This window comes from Mytilus edulis, chromosome 4 (genome assembly GCF_963676685.1).
Source record: "Mytilus edulis chromosome 4, xbMytEdul2.2, whole genome shotgun sequence".
In the NCBI taxonomy this organism is placed as follows: Eukaryota; Metazoa; Mollusca; class Bivalvia; order Mytilida; family Mytilidae; genus Mytilus; species Mytilus edulis.
In genome coordinates, this window is record NC_092347.1 from 41218238 (window position 1) to 41226445 (window position 8208).

Sequence of the window (8208 nt, forward strand, 5' to 3'; positions counted from 1 at the left end):
TTTTAATATATGCACAACACAAGTACCTCCGAATACAGTAAAAAAAAAGAAAAACACACACAACCCTACCCAAAAATAAAAAGGTTAAAAAATAGAAAAAAAGTACCGTAAGTAAAAACCCAATTTATCAAAATCAAAAAATGTCATTGAGTATTTCAAATAACGCATTTTTTTTTTAAACATACACCATATTTAATATTTTTAAATTGACCATTCAAAACTGACATCGAAGCACAAGTCCTGCTCTAAAGGGACACTAGCTGTCAAATTCGTGTTCAACTATTTGACTCAAATTCTCATATTAATACGAACAGAATATCCAAATAAAAATGTCTAAAATAAACGATTTACGATGTAAAAACTCGAACTTATGTTTCAGCATACCGTGTGTATGTAAGTCTAGACGGCATCTAGTTAACCATCGAGGTGTCCTTCCGAGAACTGCATACGGTCATATAAGCCGATATAAATAGATAGCGAACTCGCGCAATTTGATTTTTCTATGTCTGTTTGATTTCATAACATAGGTTAAACAATGTGTTAGTAATAGTTTTACCTGATAAATTTTGGACAAGACGAGACAAGATAAATATGAAAGAACAATTATATTTGTACATCAAATTAAGATTCTACCTTGTCCCATTTCCCTGTTATGCAAAATTATGTAAGACATAATTATAAAAACGCATATGCTGTGACCCTGCTAATATGATGGATATCTAAAAGAAGAAGTCAGTGTCTCCATAGATGTAATACCCATAGATATGGGTATTACATCTATGGTGTCGCCGATATATTAACACAAATGTTATAATTGGCATTATAGAATAATTACTAGGCGTATGAAGTAAATACGGGATTGGTTGTTATGGCCCTATTACGGTGTCATAAATGTTTTTCACAATCACTTACGGAAAGGTTATTCTGCCTTGCTTCATTCATGAAACGCTATGACTGATAAAATTAATGAGCGTTTTATGAGTTGTAAGTGATAGTACTTCCGGTTGTTCTGAGTCTACTCAGCGCTTTCTTTGGTATCTTAAAATCATGTAATTAAGAAGTATGATTGAGTAAAAAAAAGTCGTTCGACTAAAGCAGAAGTATGATTTTTTTCATATAGAAGTAGTTATTAAAGGCGCCAGGATTGTCACGTTAAAGAGAAAAAAGTGACAAATCAATGATTTTTATGCATTTAGTAAAAATCTGCATTGCTTTATATCCCACGCAATTCCGTTGAAAGACAAATCATAATTGGACAATCATTAACTGCTTTCAATAAATGAAATCCGTAAGGTAAGAGACACAAAAGCTCCTACACAATAATATCTCAATCTTTTGTTCTCCTATGAAAAAAACATGGATAAAACGCATTAACATTTAACGAATTTTGATCACTTCAGGCTTCATCAATAAAACAAGACCATTTTTAAATGTCGAATTAGTTAAAATAGATATAGATTTATCATCATTGGAGATTATCTTCATTTTACATAGACGACCTTTATATAATCACGATGAACAAACATTGTGCAGTTGTTGCTGTTACATAACGTCCTGGTAAAAGTAGGACATATTGAACTACTTTTACTAGATTCAATTATTCCAGATTATTGTAGATCAGCGACTCGTATTCCCACGAGAGTTCCAGAAGGTAGGTATGGGAAAGGTATACAGTTTAGAAAGGTAACAAAGAGGTTGCCATGCAATGATCTTTTTTCCTGATAAAAATAGGAAATATTGAACTACTTTTACTAGATTAAATTATTCCAGATTATTGTAGATCAGTGACTTGTATTCCCACGAGAGTTCCAGAAGACCGGTATGGGAGAGGTATTGAGAAAGGTATATATTTTAGAAATGTAACAAAAAGGTTGTCCTGGTAAAAATAGGACATATTGAACTACTTTTACTAGATTCAATTATTCCAGATTATTGTAGATCAGCGACTTGTATTATATTCCCACGAGAGTTCCAGAAGGCAGTTATGGGAGAGGTACTGTATAGAGAAGGGTATATAGTTTAGAAAGGTAACAAAGAGGTTGTCCTGGTAAAAATAGGACATATTGAACTACTTTTACTTGATTCAATTATTTTCAGATTATTATAGATCAGTGACTCGTATTCCCACGAGAGTTCCAGAAGGCAGGTATGGGAGAAGTATAGAGAAGGGTATATAGTTTAGAAAGGTTACAAAGAGGTTGTCAATGGTCTTTTTTTCTTGGTAAAAATAGGACATATTGAACTACTTTTACCAGATTCAATTATTCCAGATTAATGTAGATCAGCGACTTGTATTTCCACGAGAGTTCCAGAAGGCAGGTATGGGAGAGGTATAGAGAAGGGTATATAGTTTAGAAAGGTAACAAAAGATTGGTAATTTTTTCTGTGTTCTTGCTGACAGGTATTCTTTTGTCACATGACAAGTTTTTTTTTATTCGAGCGTCACTGGTGAGCCTTTTGTAGACGAAACAACCGTCTGACGTTTAGATTTTATATCTACGGGAATCTACATGTATGATGAATTTAGATACTCTCGTTATATATAAGCTCGCATCCGGGTGCGGAATTTTCCCGCTTTGTTGAAGACCGATTAGTGGCCTTCAGCTGTTTCTTTGCTCTTTTGTCGGGTCGTTGTCTCTTTGACACATTACTCATTTTCATTCTCAATTTTATATCGTTATGCACATAATCTTTTCCTTCGTCCAAACCTCTTTTCAGGATTTATCTTCATCAGAAAAAACACTCGAACCCAAACATGTAATAGAAAGAGAAAAAAAGCTCTTAATGCAAAAGGAACATAAAAGAGGGTGTCGATGTGAGTTTGTAGAAAAGAAAATAAGAGGACCAAAAAGGTAAAGAAAAGATAATAAGAGGACCAAAAAGGTAAAGAAAAGATAATAATAGAATAAAGAATAGAGAACAATGGCATAAACAAATAAAGGATGAAGAAATGAATAGACCTCCGTCCGGACCCTTATCAAAACTTATGATCACCTTTGATTAAGGGAGCTGGACCCTATTTTCACCATCATTATAACCGTTAACTTTGGTGTTTGTATCAGACCAAGGGTTGGCTTGGGTACGTTATGGCCATTACTAGACTTCATCCATGCGGCAGTAAAATATATACTAGCATAGAAAATTAAGTTGGCTTGTCTGATTTACATATTCGCATTCAGTTGGAATGGCGACTTAAAATTCCGCGTTTACATATTCGCATTCAGTTGGAATGGCGACTTAAAATTCCGCGTTTACATATTCGCATTCAGTTGGAATGGCGACTTAAAATTCCGCGTATCATGTTTGTAGTAATTGCAACGCTCTCTGAACGTTAGATCGTTCGAAGAAATTGTGTTGAATTGTCGTTGGTTTTTGTTCTCTTCAGTGTTTCTGTGGCTTCGTTGTTTTCTTCTTATAGTTGATGTGATACCCTCAGTTTTAGTTTGTAACCCGGATTTGTTTTTGTTTCAACCGATTTATGACTTTCGAACAGTGGTAGACTACTGTTGCCTTTATTTGAAAGATATAAATGTATCCTGTTGCAAGGACTAAATTGTATTCTCATTTTATGAATGAAAAATTTACAGAGAATCTTGATTTGTATATCAAGTTATTTATTCTTCTGTACGCCGATGACACTATTATTTTTGCGGAGTCGGCAGAAGGGTTACAAAAGGCTCTGGATGGTTTTGAGCAATGTTGTTTTGAGTGGAAACTCACTGTGAATGTATCAAAAACTAAGATTGTATTTTTTTCAAAGAGAACGTTTAATAAGAATGTTACTTTTAAACTATGTAATGAAATTATTGAAATCAAAGATTCATATGTTTATCTTGGTCTGCTGTTTAACTACAACGGAAACTTCTTTCAAGCTCGAAAAAAAAAACTGGTAGACCAAGCTCAAAAAGCACTTTATACTCCTTGCAAGAAGATACAAAATATCTCACTTCCGATTGATTTACAGTTAAAAAAATTTGATGCACTGGTGGTTCCTATATTGACCTATTCCTCGGAAATATTGGGGTTTGAAAATAAGAATAATACTGAACAAGAATGTGTCCTCAGTACACGAATGCCCCACTCGCACTATCATTTTCTATGTTCATTGGACCGTGAAATTGGAGTAATATCTCTAATTTGGCATTAAAATTAGAAAGATCGATATCATATCATAGGGAACATTTGTACCAAGTTTAAAGTCGATTGGACTTCAACTTCATCAAAAACTACCTTGACCAAAAACTTTAAACTGAAGCGGGACAGACGGAAGAACGGACGAACGGACGGAGGGACGGACGGACGAACGGACGCACAGACCAGAAAACATAATGCTCCTCTACTATCGTAGGTGGGGCATACAAATTACATCTACAGTTTTGTAAGCGTATTTTGGTGGTGCGATTCTCTACGCCAAATTTTATGGAGTATGGGGAACTTGGAAGATTTCCACATGAACTGCAGATCAAGCTAAAAATGGTATGCTTTTGACACAATCTTGCAACAAATGATAAAAAATATATCGGGTAAACTGTTTAAGTTACTTTGGTACATGCATGAGCATGAAGATTATAAATTCAAATGGTTTAACTATGTAAAATCTGTGTTTAATGACTGTGTCTTTTGTGAAATATATAATATTCCGGAGCAAGTTGATTATAACCATATTAAAACTAATTAATGTAAGGCAGCGTCTCCAGGACCAGTTTATTAAAAAATGGTTCTCTGAAATAAAACTCATCAAGGGGGGGGGGGGGGTATTTATACTTTAAAGAAGAGTTTTGCTTAGAACCATATCTGTTAAAATTAAGGCGGGGTCATAGAGTAAATATATGTAAATTAAGGGTATGTAATACAAAGTTTCCCATCGAAACAGGAAGATGGAGAAATGTACCACGAAATGAGAGAATTTGTCCACTTTGTAAAGCTGAGGATGTGTACCACTATATATGTAAATGTACAAATTGTGAAGTTGAGGGTTTAATGGGAAAGTTCATGCCTCCATATTATTTAAAATATCCAAATGTTAAAAAAAGTACTGGGCATGCTTAAATATTGTAATAGTTATGTGCTGTCTAAGCTGTCAATTTGTATTCAAAAGGTAGAAAAGATGCTTGTCTGATTTAAAATTGCAATAAGGAAAGAATTATTTCTTAAGATGTATAATTTACAAATGTATACTGTATGTATTATGAACTATGTTGTAATCTATATATTGTGTATACTATGCTCCTGTTACGCAGTCTTCTGCGGCTGAGTTTTCTTTAATAAACTAAACTTAACTAAACTAAACATATCTGAAATCTCTTTTCCAGTGACAGTATAAATGTACTTTCCTAATCCCAGTTGACACTAATAATTCTTAATGAATGTTTTGTTTACTTGACATTGTTCTCGTCCCGAATAATCATGCAATACTTTTCATTAGACGTTAAGCAAATAGCAGATAATAAATCAACATTTGAATGCAAAAAGATCATATGTGATGTTACTTTGAGCGTATCATGATTGTCATGGATTTCTTCAGTACTTGATTATTCTAATTAGAAATTAAATAAAGCATGTCATGGATTACTGAAGTACTTGGTTCTAATAAAAGTTAAAAAAAAAAATTGGAACATATAGTTATACCAAGTATACTCTAATTTTTACATGTAATCGTATATTTATAAATACGAGCATGCGCACGGTCATCGCCTTTTCATCACTAGAAAGAAAGAAAATAAGGCTTTATTTGTAATATATATACATAGGTTGAAAATTAAGATTGGTCTTACATCTGAAATATGGAAGTATAAGATATGAATGCAACCATATAAGTTTTTTTAGGCGTGAAACGGTTTACCGTGCCAACAGGATGAGAAGGGTATATAGTTTAGAAAGGTAATAAAAGGTTGGTATTTTTTCTGTGTTATTGCTGACAGCGACTTGTATTCCCATCTGAGTTTTAGAAGTCAACAGGGTGGTTAAACGCAATTCTAATACGATTCTGCATGTAACACCAAATTTGAAAGAATGACGTCGGCCATCACTTCCATTAATTGTTACAAAATGTGATTCGGTCGAACAACACTGTTACATGCCAGTAAAAAAAATATTCTGATCCCCAATTTGATGAAGAAAAAAAATATTCTGTTCAAGCCAAATTTTTCCCCATACCTTAAAGTGTTAAATTTTGAAATAAATAAATTGATTGGTAGCGTTAAAAATTTCATAAAACTGTTTGAGCGTAGCGCGAAAAGTATGTCTGATTCGGCGAGATGGAGAAGAGAAAACTTTTGGATCCACCATCTCCCTACTTTAGAACCTGATGGTCTTAACGAGAAAGACGAGAAAAGATACAGGAAAGATAAAGAATAATTTAGTACACAGCACCGTCCTTTTTATCCTGTAATATTGGCCAATGGACGTTGCTAACTTCAACTACCAATTTTGTAAAAATCTTGAAATTCATCCAAATTATGTATTATTTTCAAGGCAGCTAATATCAAGTGCAACATATATATACATTGAGCTGCAAAAGTTTTTTTTTTATCATTTTCATCCGATTTCACCTGGATAGATGCACGCTTGATAAAGCTAGTTGGTCTAGCGAAACATTGCGTTTATTTTCATCATTTTGTAAATATTTTAAATAATCTTATATTTACATACTAAATAGCGTGTTAAAATTACATTGTTAGGCAATATATATATACAGTGCAGGCGATTTGGTGTCACGATATCTCAGTAGCATGGGTTCGAATTCCGGCGAGGGAAGAACAAAAAATTTGCGAAAGCAAATTTACAGATCTTACATTGTTGGGTTGATGTTAAAACGAGTTGCATATACATAATGTACTCAGCCATGTATCACCATCACTGCTGGTGATCCGATGGATAAATCTGTTGTAGAGTTGTCACTGGCTCAGACGTACTTATAAATATAGTTACGTCTGTGACTGTATCTTACATTAATTTGTAGGATCCTTTACTATAGATAATTTAGCTGATCTATAAAAATAACATCTCCATGCCTTATATTTCATGTACTGTAGTACGACGCTAGATTAAAACTGACGTGGAAAGGTAACACCCGGCCACCGAAAGCTTCATTTTTATAAAGTCCAGGTGGTCGTGTGGTCTAGCGGGACGGCTACAGTGCAGACGATTTGGTGTCACGATATCTCAGTAGCATGGGTTCGAATCCCGGCGAGGGAAGAAAAAAAAATTGCGTTTATTTTCATCATTTTGTAAATATTTTAAACAATCTTATATTTACATACTAAATAGCGTGTTAAAATTACATTGTTAGGCAATATATATATACAGTGCAGGCGATTTGGTGTCACGATATCTCAACGATGTCTAAACGAGTTGTATATACATTATGTACACAGCCATGTATCACCATCATTGATGGCGATCCGATGGATACATCTGTTGTAGGGTTGTCACTGACTCAGACGTACTTATAAATATAATTATTTTCTGTGACTGTATCTTACATTAATTTGTAGGATCCTTTACTATAGATAATTTAGCTGATCTGTAACAATAACATCTTCATGCCTTATATATCATGTACTGCAGTACGCCGCTAGATTAAAACTGACGTGGAAAGGTAACACACGGCCAGCGAAAGCTCTTTTTTTGAGAGCCCAGGTTGTCGTGTGGTCTAGCGGGACGGCTGCAGTGCAGGCGATTTGGTGTCACGATATCACAGTAGCATGGGTTCGAATTCCGTCGAGGGAAGAACCAAAAATTTGCGAAAGCAAATTTACAGATCTAACATTGTTGGAAACATCAACCCAACAATGTTAGATCTGTAAATTTGCTTTCGCAAATTTTTGGTTCTTCCCTTGCCGGGATTCGAACCCATGCTACTGTGATATCGTGACACCAAATCGCCTGCACTGCAGCCGTCCCGCTAGACCACACGACCACCTGGGCTAGATATACATGTTTTCAATTTAGACTCGATGGATAGCATATCACACCATCTTATTTTTATAGTGATGTGTTTTAAAACAAGGAATCAATCGACAATCTTCAGCAACAAACTCAAAGGTTAGTAAGTTTGCGATCATTTATGTTTCGTTAATACGTGGAAGATTCGTATTACATATAACAAGAATGTGTCCATAGTACACGAATGCCCCACTCGCACTATCATTTCCTATGTATATTGGACCTTGAAATTGGGGTCAAACTCTAATTTGGCATTAAAAT